General features: G+C 43.2%; 7 pseudogenes; all 7 read right to left on the minus strand.

Annotated features, from left to right (window-relative positions):
- Positions 1-571: 571 nt before the first annotated feature.
- LOC130287240 (U2 spliceosomal RNA) lies at positions 572-835 on the minus strand (annotated as a pseudogene).
- Positions 836-2,320: 1,485 nt separating this feature from the next.
- On the minus strand, positions 2,321-2,585 carry LOC130288580 (U2 spliceosomal RNA; annotated as a pseudogene).
- Positions 2,586-4,064: 1,479 nt separating this feature from the next.
- Positions 4,065-4,328, minus strand: LOC130287241 (U2 spliceosomal RNA; annotated as a pseudogene).
- A 1,506-nt stretch (positions 4,329-5,834) lies between these two features.
- Positions 5,835-6,098, minus strand: LOC130287723 (U2 spliceosomal RNA; annotated as a pseudogene).
- Positions 6,099-7,574: 1,476 nt separating this feature from the next.
- Positions 7,575-7,838, minus strand: LOC130287394 (U2 spliceosomal RNA; annotated as a pseudogene).
- Positions 7,839-9,298: 1,460 nt separating this feature from the next.
- Positions 9,299-9,562, minus strand: LOC130287242 (U2 spliceosomal RNA; annotated as a pseudogene).
- Positions 9,563-11,038: 1,476 nt separating this feature from the next.
- On the minus strand, positions 11,039-11,302 carry LOC130287244 (U2 spliceosomal RNA; annotated as a pseudogene).
- Between the last annotated feature and the right edge of the window lie 1,362 nt (positions 11,303-12,664).

Below are 12,664 nucleotides of genomic sequence, written 5' to 3' on the forward strand. Positions count from 1 at the left end.
GTCTCTCTCTCTCTCTCTCTTTTTCTTTTTATATATATTTTTTTCCGTCTTCTTCTTCTTCTTCTTCTTCTTCTTCTTCAGACCCTGTCATAGCACTAATGCCTTTCCAATACCACCAGCAGATGGAGACACTCCATTGCAACATTGGTTGTGAGCAGCAGTTTCTAAAAACAAATGCCTCATGGCGGATTTCCCATCCATCAATGGATGGTAAATTTTGTTTTTATCATTCACTGACCACAGAAACCAATGCATGGTCAAGCAACAGCAATGACACACCCTTGTGTATAGGCATGAGACCCTCATGTCATTTAACAGGATTCAGCACCACCCACAAGACAGCTACCTGTCATGTCATGTCAAACCTGCACAGGTGTGCTAGATTATTATTATTTAGTTTTATTTTATTTTTTTACACCAATCAGTGTGCAAACATGGTCATTAAAACGCTAAATGAATAGACGTTCATAAACCAGTCAGTGCAACTCATCATTTTGGTCTCCAATTCTCAAACTCAAATTCTCACCCACGGAGGATTAAATGAGAATCTTTCTTGTTTAACACTGGAATGGGGTGGTGCACTGTTCACTACCCGAAGATACTGCCACATCGGGTCAATGCATAGGGCGACAGAAGCAAGCTTCCAAATCAGCTCCCTTTCTCAAAAATCCATTTAATTTATGGTCCCCAGATAGGGAACGTATGTATCAGTATGTGCTCACAAGTCACCCAAGTGCAAGTATTCACACAAAAAAAAACGTGCCTCAGGATGCGATCTGTCGCAAGATCCTTTCTTTTTTTACACTTGATCTAAGCCAAAAGGCCTAGAGGGGATAACCGGGAAAGGGGTGGACCCAACCATGTCCCCTTCATGAGCACTCACATTATTCATAGGAATGGAAGGAAGGCTGGCAGCCAACCAGCCTCCCATACACTTTCTGGGTGGGTGGCAGTCAGCCACCCATACATACATACAGCACAGGCTAAACCCACATCATCACTTAAAAAAAGGACAGGCGACCATTGCACTCTGATGGAGCATTTAGCAATGCAATCCATAGCCTGGCTTTTGCCTGAACCCCCATCACTCCTCCTCTTGCATATAAGACAATATTTCAGATCTGCATATGAAAACAACACGCCTACCTTTGTTGCACATAGCTGCCTGCCTGTCTCTAGTTACCCCACTGGCTGTAGCTGCGTCCCTTCCGACATGGAATAACACCAACTGTAACGATAAACTGAAAATTAACAGTATAAACCTGCATCATTTTGGACTCTGGTATTTGCTGAATCCGGGTGACCTGACAATCGATGGTGGTGCCGCTGGTGATTCTGGCCTTCTTGGAATCTGTTGGGCCTATGTGTTAGCTCACACATCACTTGGGTATCCATGGTAACTACCACAACATGGTCATCTGCAGTTTACATCTAGCCCGTGGCATTGAATGGCATTTTAAAAGTGCTAAGGGTCCTGGTGCAATAATCCTCCCATGAGGATCAGCCTCAACGGCTTTGTAGATTGCACTCATGTCAGCAACTCCATATACATTTTTTTTTCTTCATGCTTCTTTCTTCATCCTTTTTTCTTTCTGTCATTCAGACTTTCATTCATTCGATCTCTCTCACTCACTTGCTTTAACTCATTTGTTCTCACTCACTCACTCACTCACTCAATCACTCACTCACTCATTCACTCTCACTCACTCTCACTCTCTCACTCACTCGCTCGCTCACTAAGTCAGTCTCTCTCTCTCTCTCTCTCTTTTTCTTTTTATATATATTTTTTTCCGTCTTCTTCTTCTTCTTCTTCTTCTTCTTCTTCTTCAGACCCTGTCATAGCACTAATGCCTTTCCAATACCACCAGCAGATGGAGACACTCCATTGCAACATTGGTTGTGAGCAGCAGTTTCTAAAAACAAATGCCTCATGGCGGATTTCCCATCCATCAATGGATGGTAAATTTTGTTTTTATCATTCACTGACCACAGAAACCAATGCATGGTCAAGCAACAGCAATGACACACCCTTGTGTATAGGCATGAGACCCTCATGTCATTTAACAGGATTCAGCACCACCCACAAGACAGCTACCTGTCATGTCATGTCAAACCTGCACAGGTGTGCTAGATTATTATTATTTAGTTTTATTTTATTTTTTTACACCAATCAGTGTGCAAACATGGTCATTAAAACGCTAAATGAATAGACGTTCATAAACCAGTCAGTGCAACTCATCATTTTGGTCTCCAATTCTCAAACTCAAATTCTCACCCACGGAGGATTAAATGAGAATCTTTCTTGTTTAACACTGGAATGGGGTGGTGCACTGTTCACTACCCGAAGATACTGCCACATCGGGTCAATGCATAGGGCGACAGAAGCAAGCTTCCAAATCAGCTCCCTTTCTCAAAAATCCATTTAATTTATGGTCCCCAGATAGGGAACGTATGTATCAGTATGTGCTCACAAGTCACCCAAGTGCAAGTATTCACACAAAAAAAAACGTGCCTCAGGATGCGATCTGTCGCAAGATCCTTTCTTTTTTTTACACTTGATCTAAGCCAAAAGGCCTAGAGGGGATAACCGGGAAAGGGGTGGACCCAACCATGTCCCCTTCATGAGCACTCACATTACTCATAGGAATGGAAGGAAGGCTGGCAGCCAACCAGCCTCCCATACACTTTCTGGGTGGGTGGCAGTCAGCCACCCATACATACATACAGCACAGGCTAAACCCACATCATCACTTAAAAAAAGGACAGGCGACCATTGCACTCTGATGGAGCATTTAGCAATGCAATCCATAGCCTGGCTTTTGCCTGAACCCCCATCACTCCTCCTCTTGCATATAAGACAATATTTCAGATCTGCATATGAAAACAACACGCCTACCTTTGTTGCACATAGCTGCCTGCCTGTCTCTAGTTACCCCACTGGCTGTAGCTGCGTCCCTTCCGACATGGAATAACACCAACTGTAACGATAAACTGAAAATTAACAGTATAAACCTGCATCATTTTGGACTCTGGTATTTGCTGAATCCGGGTGACCTGACAATCGATGGTGGTGCCGCTGGTGATTCTGGCCTTCTTGGAATCTGTTGGGCCTATGTGTTAGCTCACACATCACTTGGGTATCCATGGTAACTACCACAACATGGTCATCTGCAGTTTACATCTAGCCCGTGGCATTGAATGGCATTTTAAAAGTGCTAAGGGTCCTGGTGCAATAATCCTCCCATGAGGATCAGCCTCAACGGCTTTGTAGATTGCACTCATGTCAGCAACTCCATATACATTTTTTTTTCTTCATGCTTCTTTCTTCATCCTTTTTTCTTTCTGTCATTCAGACTTTCATTCATTCGATCTCTCTCACTCACTTGCTTTAACTCATTTGTTCTCACTCACTCACTCACTCACTCACTCAATCACTCACTCACTCATTCACTCTCACTCACTCTCACTCTCTCACTCACTCGCTCACTAAGTCAGTCTCTCTCTCTCTCTCTCTCTTTTTCTTTTTATATATATTTTTTTCCGTCTTCTTCTTCTTCTTCTTCTTCTTCTTCAGACCCTGTCATAGCACTAATGCCTTTCCAATACCACCAGCAGATGGAGACACTCCATTGCAACATTGGTTGTGAGCAGCAGTTTCTAAAAACAAATGCCTCATGGCGGATTTCCCATCCATCAATGGATGGTAAATTTTGTTTTTATCATTCACTGACCACAGAAACCAATGCATGGTCAAGCAACAGCAATGACACACCCTTGTGTATAGGCATGAGACCCTCATGTCATTTAACAGGATTCAGCACCACCCACAAGACAGCTACCTGTCATGTCATGTCAAACCTGCACAGGTGTGCTAGATTATTATTATTTAGTTTTATTTTATTTTTTTACACCAATCAGTGTGCAAACATGGTCATTAAAACGCTAAATGAATAGACGTTCATAAACCAGTCAGTGCAATTCATCATTTTGGTCTCCAATTCTCAAACTCAAATTCTCACCCACGGAGGATTAAATGAGAATCTTTCTTGTTTAACACTGGAATGGGGTGGTGCACTGTTCACTACCCGAAGATACTGCCACATCGGGTCAATGCATAGGGCGACAGAAGCAAGCTTCCAAATCAGCTCCCTTTCTCAAAAATCCATTTAATTTATGGTCCCCAGATAGGGAACGTATGTATCAGTATGTGCTCACAAGTCACCCAAGTGCAAGTATTCACACAAAAAAAAACGTGCCTCAGGATGCGATCTGTCGCAAGATCCTTTCTTTTTTTACACTTGATCTAAGCCAAAAGGCCTAGAGGGGATAACCGGGAAAGGGGTGGACCCAACCATGTCCCCTTCATGAGCACTCACATTACTCATAGGAATGGAAGGAAGGCTGGCAGCCAACCAGCCTCCCATACACTTTCTGGGTGGGTGGCAGTCAGCCACCCATACATACATACAGCACAGGCTAAACCCACATCATCACTTAAAAAAAGGACAGGCGACCATTGCACTCTGATGGAGCATTTAGCAATGCAATCCATAGCCTGGCTTTTGCCTGAACCCCCATCACTCCTCCTCTTGCATATAAGACAATATTTCAGATCTGCATATGAAAACAACACGCCTACCTTTGTTGCACATAGCTGCCTGCCTGTCTCTAGTTACCCCACTGGCTGTAGCTGCGTCCCTTCCGACATGGAATAACACCAACTGTAACGATAAACTGAAAATTAACAGTATAAACCTGCATCATTTTGGACTCTGGTATTTGCTGAATCCGGGTGACCTGACAATCGATGGTGGTGCCGCTGGTGATTCTGGCCTTCTTGGAATCTGTTGGGCCTATGTGTTAGCTCACACATCACTTGGGTATCCATGGTAACTACCACAACATGGTCATCTGCAGTTTACATCTAGCCCGTGGCATTGAATGGCATTTTAAAAGTGCTAAGGGTCCTGGTGCAATAATCCTCCCATGAGGATCAGCCTCAACGGCTTTGTAGATTGCACTCATGTCAGCAACTCCATATACATTTTTTTTTCTTCATGCTTCTTTCTTCATCCTTTTTTCTTTCTGTCATTCAGACTTTCATTCATTCGATCTCTCTCACTCACTTGCTTTAACTCATTTGTTCTCACTCACTCACTCACTCACTCAATCACTCACTCACTCATTCACTCTCACTCACTCTCACTCTCTCACTCACTCGCTCACTAAGTCAGTCTCTCTCTCTCTCTCTCTTTTTCTTTTTATATATATTTTTTTCCGTCTTCTTCTTCTTCTTCTTCTTCTTCTTCTTCTTCTTCTTCTTCTTCTTCTTCTTCTTCTTCAGACCCTGTCATAGCACTAATGCCTTTCCAATACCACCAGCAGATGGAGACACTCCATTGCAACATTGGTTGTGAGCAGCAGTTTCTAAAAACAAATGCCTCATGGCGGATTTCCCATCCATCAATGGATGGTAAATTTTGTTTTTATCATTCACTGACCACAGAAACCAATGCATGGTCAAGCAACAGCAATGACACACCCTTGTGTATAGGCATGAGACCCTCATGTCATTTAACAGGATTCAGCACCACCCACAAGACAGCTACCTGTCATGTCATGTCAAACCTGCACAGGTGTGCTAGATTATTATTATTTAGTTTTATTTTATTTTTTTACACCAATCAGTGTGCAAACATGGTCATTAAAACGCTAAATGAATAGACGTTCATAAACCAGTCAGTGCAACTCATCATTTTGGTCTCCAATTCTCAAACTCAAATTCTCACCCACGGAGGATTAAATGAGAATCTTTCTTGTTTAACACTGGAATGGGGTGGTGCACTGTTCACTACCCGAAGATACTGCCACATCGGGTCAATGCATAGGGCGACAGAAGCAAGCTTCCAAATCAGCTCCCTTTCTCAAAAATCCATTTAATTTATGGTCCCCAGATAGGGAACGTATGTATCAGTATGTGCTCACAAGTCACCCAAGTGCAAGTATTCACACACAAAAAAACGTGCCTCAGGATGCGATCTGTCGCAAGATCCTTTCTTTTTTTACACTTGATCTAAGCCAAAAGGCCTAGAGGGGATAACCGGGAAAGGGGTGGACCCAACCATGTCCCCTTCATGAGCACTCACATTACTCATAGGAATGGAAGGAAGGCTGGCAGCCAACCAGCCTCCCATACACTTTCTGGGTGGGTGGCAGTCAGCCACCCATACATACATACAGCACAGGCTAAACCCACATCATCACTTAAAAAAAGGACAGGCGACCATTGCACTCTGATGGAGCATTTAGCAATGCAATCCATAGCCTGGCTTTTGCCTGAACCCCCATCACTCCTCCTCTTGCATATAAGACAATATTTCAGATCTGCATATGAAAACAACACGCCTACCTTTGTTGCACATAGCTGCCTGCCTGTCTCTAGTTACCCCACTGGCTGTAGCTGCGTCCCTTCCGACATGGAATAACACCAACTGTAACGATAAACTGAAAATTAACAGTATAAACCTGCATCATTTTGGACTCTGGTATTTGCTGAATCCGGGTGACCTGACAATCGATGGTGGTGCCGCTGGTGATTCTGGCCTTCTTGGAATCTGTTGGGCCTATGTGTTAGCTCACACATCACTTGGGTATCCATGGTAACTACCACAACATGGTCATCTGCAGTTTACATCTAGCCCGTGGCATTGAATGGCATTTTAAAAGTGCTAAGGGTCCTGGTGCAATAATCCTCCCATGAGGATCAGCCTCAACGGCTTTGTAGATTGCACTCATGTCAGCAACTCCATATACATTTTTTTTTCTTCATGCTTCTTTCTTCATCCTTTTTTCTTTCTGTCATTCAGACTTTCATTCATTCGATCTCTCTCACTCACTTGCTTTAACTCATTTGTTCTCACTCACTCACTCACTCACTCAATCACTCACTCACTCATTCACTCTCACTCACTCTCACTCTCTCACTCACTCGCTCACTAAGTCAGTCTCTCTCTCTCTCTCTCTTTTTCTTTTTATATATATTTTTTTCCGTCTTCTTCTTATTCTTCTTCTTCTTCTTCTTCAGACCCTGTCATAGCACTAATGCCTTTCCAATACCACCAGCAGATGGAGACACTCCATTGCAACATTGGTTGTGAGCAGCAGTTTCTAAAAACAAATGCCTCATGGCGGATTTCCCATCCATCAATGGATGGTAAATTTTGTTTTTATCATTCACTGACCACAGAAACCAATGCATGGTCAAGCAACAGCAATGACACACCCTTGTGTATAGGCATGAGACCCTCATGTCATTTAACAGGATTCAGCACCACCCACAAGACAGCTACCTGTCATGTCATGTCAAACCTGCACAGGTGTGCTAGATTATTATTATTTAGTTTTATTTTATTTTTTTACACCAATCAGTGTGCAAACATGGTCATTAAAACGCTAAATGAATAGACGTTCATAAACCAGTCAGTGCAACTCATCATTTTGGTCTCCAATTCTCAAACTCAAATTCTCACCCACGGAGGATTAAATGAGAATCTTTCTTGTTTAACACTGGAATGGGGTGGTGCACTGTTCACTACCCGAAGATACTGCCACATCGGGTCAATGCATAGGGCGACAGAAGCAAGCTTCCAAATCAGCTCCCTTTCTCAAAAATCCATTTAATTTATGGTCCCCAGATAGGGAACATATGTATCAGTATGTGCTCACAAGTCACCCAAGTGCAAGTATTCACACAAAAAAAAACGTGCCTCAGGATGCGATCTGTCGCAAGATCCTTTCTTTTTTTACACTTGATCTAAGCCAAAAGGCCTAGAGGGGATAACCGGGAAAGGGGTGGACCCAACCATGTCCCCTTCATGAGCACTCACATTACTCATAGGAATGGAAGGAAGGCTGGCAGCCAACCAGCCTCCCATACACTTTCTGGGTGGGTGGCAGTCAGCCACCCATACATACATACAGCACAGGCTAAACCCACATCATCACTTAAAAAAAGGACAGGCGACCATTGCACTCTGATGGAGCATTTAGCAATGCAATCCATAGCCTGGCTTTTGCCTGAACCCCCATCACTCCTCCTCTTGCATATAAGACAATATTTCAGATCTGCATATGAAAACAACACGCCTACCTTTGTTGCACATAGCTGCCTGCCTGTCTCTAGTTACCCCACTGGCTGTAGCTGCGTCCCTTCCGACATGGAATAACACCAACTGTAACGATAAACTGAAAATTAACAGTATAAACCTGCATCATTTTGGACTCTGGTATTTGCTGAATCCGGGTGACCTGACAATCGATGGTGGTGCCGCTGGTGATTCTGGCCTTCTTGGAATCTGTTGGGCCTATGTGTTAGCTCACACATCACTTGGGTATCCATGGTAACTACCACAACATGGTCATCTGCAGTTTACATCTAGCCCGTGGCATTGAATGGCATTTTAAAAGTGCTAAGGGTCCTGGTGCAATAATCCTCCCATGAGGATCAGCCTCAACGGCTTTGTAGATTGCACTCATGTCAGCAACTCCATATACATTTTTTTTTCTTCATGCTTCTTTCTTCATCCTTTTTTCTTTCTGTCATTCAGACTTTCATTCATTCGATCTCTCTCACTCACTTGCTTTAACTCATTTGTTCTCACTCACTCACTCACTCACTCATTCACTCTCACTCACTCTCACTCTCTCACTCACTCGCTCACTAAGTCAGTCTCTCTCTCTCTCTCTCTTTTTCTTTTTATATATATTTTTTTCCGTCTTCTTCTTCTTCTTCTTCTTCTTCTTCTTCAGACCCTGTCATAGCACTAATGCCTTTCCAATACCACCAGCAGATGGAGACACTCCATTGCAACATTGGTTGTGAGCAGCAGTTTCTAAAAACAAATGCCTCATGGCGGATTTCCCATCCATCAATGGATGGTAAATTTAGTTTTTATCATTCACTGACCACAGAAACCAATGCATGGTCAAGCAACAGCAATGACACACCCTTGTGTATAGGCATGAGACCCTCATGTCATTTAACAGGATTCAGCACCACCCACAAGACAGCTACCTGTCATGTCATGTCAAACCTGCACAGGTGTGCTAGATTATTATTATTTAGTTTTATTTTATTTTTTTACACCAATCAGTGTGCAAACATGGTCATTAAAACGCTAAATGAATAGACGTTCATAAACCAGTCAGTGCAACTCATCATTTTGGTCTCCAATTCTCAAACTCAAATTCTCACCCACGGAGGATTAAATGAGAATCTTTCTTGTTTAACACTGGAATGGGGTGGTGCACTGTTCACTACCCGAAGATACTGCCACATCGGGTCAATGCATAGGGCGACAGAAGCAAGCTTCCAAATCAGCTCCCTTTCTCAAAAATCCATTTAATTTATGGTCCCCAGATAGGGAACGTATGTATCAGTATGTGCTCACAAGTCACCCAAGTGCAAGTATTCACACAAAAAAAAACGTGCCTCAGGATGCGATCTGTCGCAAGATCCTTTCTTTTTTTACACTTGATCTAAGCCAAAAGGCCTAGAGGGGATAACCGGGAAAGGGGTGGACCCAACCATGTCCCCTTCATGAGCACTCACATTACTCATAGGAATGGAAGGAAGGCTGGCAGCCAACCAGCCTCCCATACACTTTCTGGGTGGGTGGCAGTCAGCCACCCATACATACATACAGCACAGGCTAAACCCACATCATCACTTAAAAAAAGGACAGGCGACCATTGCACTCTGATGGAGCATTTAGCAATGCAATCCATAGCCTGGCTTTTGCCTGAACCCCCATCACTCCTCCTCTTGCATATAAGACAATATTTCAGATCTGCATATGAAAACAACACGCCTACCTTTGTTGCACATAGCTGCCTGCCTGTCTCTAGTTACCCCACTGGCTGTAGCTGCGTCCCTTCCGACATGGAATAACACCAACTGTAACGATAAACTGAAAATTAACAGTATAAACCTGCATCATTTTGGACTCTGGTATTTGCTGAATCCGGGTGACCTGACAATCGATGGTGGTGCCGCTGGTGATTCTGGCCTTCTTGGAATCTGTTGGGCCTATGTGTTAGCTCACACATCACTTGGGTATCCATGGTAACTACCACAACATGGTCATCTGCAGTTTACATCTAGCCCGTGGCATTGAATGGCATTTTAAAAGTGCTAAGGGTCCTGGTGCAATAATCCTCCCATGAGGATCAGCCTCAACGGCTTTGTAGATTGCACTCATGTCAGCAACTCCATATACATTTTTTTTTCTTCATGCTTCTTTCTTCATCCTTTTTTCTTTCTGTCATTCAGACTTTCATTCATTCGATCTCTCTCACTCACTTGCTTTAACTCATTTGTTCTCACTCACTCACTCACTCACTCAATCACTCACTCACTCATTCACTCTCACTCACTCTCACTCTCTCACTCACTCGCTCACTAAGTCAGTCTCTCTCTCTCTCTCTCTTTTTCTTTTTATATATATTTTTTTCCGTCTTCTTCTTCTTCTTCTTCTTCTTCTTCTTCAGACCCTGTCATAGCACTAATGCCTTTCCAATACCACCAGCAGATGGAGACACTCCATTGCAACATTGGTTGTGAGCAGCAGTTTCTAAAAACAAATGCCTCATGGCGGATTTCCCATCCATCAATGGATGGTAAATTTTGTTTTTATCATTCACTGACCACAGAAACCAATGCATGGTCAAGCAACAGCAATGACACACCCTTGTGTATAGGCATGAGACCCTCATGTCATTTAACAGGATTCAGCACCACCCACAAGACAGCTACCTGTCATGTCATGTCAAACCTGCACAGGTGTGCTAGATTATTATTATTTAGTTTTATTTTATTTTTTTACACCAATCAGTGTGCAAACATGGTCATTAAAACGCTAAATGAATAGACGTTCATAAACCAGTCAGTGCAACTCATCATTTTGGTCTCCAATTCTCAAACTCAAATTCTCACCCACGGAGGATTAAATGAGAATCTTTCTTGTTTAACACTGGAATGGGGTGGTGCACTGTTCACTACCCGAAGATACTGCCACATCGGGTCAATGCATAGGGCGACAGAAGCAAGCTTCCAAATCAGCTCCCTTTCTCAAAAATCCATTTAATTTATGGTCCCCAGATAGGGAACGTATGTATCAGTATGTGCTCACAAGTCACCCAAGTGCAAGTATTCACACAAAAAAAAACGTGCCTCAGGATGCGATCTGTCGCAAGATCCTTTCTTTTTTTACACTTGATCTAAGCCAAAAGGCCTAGAGGGGATAACCGGGAAAGGGGTGGACCCAACCATGTCCCCTTCATGAGCACTCACATTACTCATAGGAATGGAAGGAAGGCTGGCAGCCAACCAGCCTCCCATACACTTTCTGGGTGGGTGGCAGTCAGCCACCCATACATACATACAGCACAGGCTAAACCCACATCATCACTTAAAAAAAGGACAGGCGACCATTGCACTCTGATGGAGCATTTAGCAATGCAATCCATAGCCTGGCTTTTGCCTGAACCCCCATCACTCCTCCTCTTGCATATAAGACAATATTTCAGATCTGCATATGAAAACAACACGCCTACCTTTGTTGCACATAGCTGCCTGCCTGTCTCTAGTTACCCCACTGGCTGTAGCTGCGTCCCTTCCGACATGGAATAACACCAACTGTAACGATAAACTGAAAATTAACAGTATAAACCTGCATCATTTTGGACTCTGGTATTTGCTGAATCCGGGTGACCTGACAATCGATGGTGGTGCCGCTGGTGATTCTGGCCTTCTTGGAATCTGTTGGGCCTATGTGTTAGCTCACACATCACTTGGGTATCCATGGTAACTACCACAACATGGTCATCTGCAGTTTACATCTAGCCCGTGGCATTGAATGGCATTTTAAAAGTGCTAAGGGTCCTGGTGCAATAATCCTCCCATGAGGATCAGCCTCAACGGCTTTGTAGATTGCACTCATGTCAGCAACTCCATATACATTTTTTTTTCTTCATGCTTCTTTCTTCATCCTTTTTTCTTTCTGTCATTCAGACTTTCATTCATTCGATCTCTCTCACTCACTTGCTTTAACTCATTTGTTCTCACTCACTCACTCACTCACTCAATCACTCACTCACTCATTCACTCTCACTCACTCTCACTCTCTCACTCACTCGCTCACTAAGTCAGTCTCTCTCTCTCTCTCTTTTTCTTTTTATATATATTTTTTTCCGTCTTCTTCTTCTTCTTCTTCTTCTTCTTCTTCAGACCCTGTCATAGCACTAATGCCTTTCCAATACCACCAGCAGATGGAGACACTCCATTGCAACATTGGTTGTGAGCAGCAGTTTCTAAAAACAAATGCCTCATGGCGGATTTCCCATCCATCAATGGATGGTAAATTTTGTTTTTATCATTCACTGACCACAGAAACCAATGCATGGTCAAGCAACAGCAATGACACACCCTTGTGTATAGGCATGAGACCCTCATGTCATTTAACAGGATTCAGCACCACCCACAAGACAGCTACCTGTCATGTCATGTCAAACCTGCACAGGTGTGCTAGATTATTATTATTTAGTTTTATTTTATTTTTTTACACCAATCAGTGTGCAAACATGGTCATTAAAACGCTAAATGAAT

Source organism: Hyla sarda, chromosome 8, assembly GCF_029499605.1.
Source record: "Hyla sarda isolate aHylSar1 chromosome 8, aHylSar1.hap1, whole genome shotgun sequence".
NCBI classification, from domain to species: domain Eukaryota; kingdom Metazoa; phylum Chordata; class Amphibia; order Anura; family Hylidae; genus Hyla; species Hyla sarda.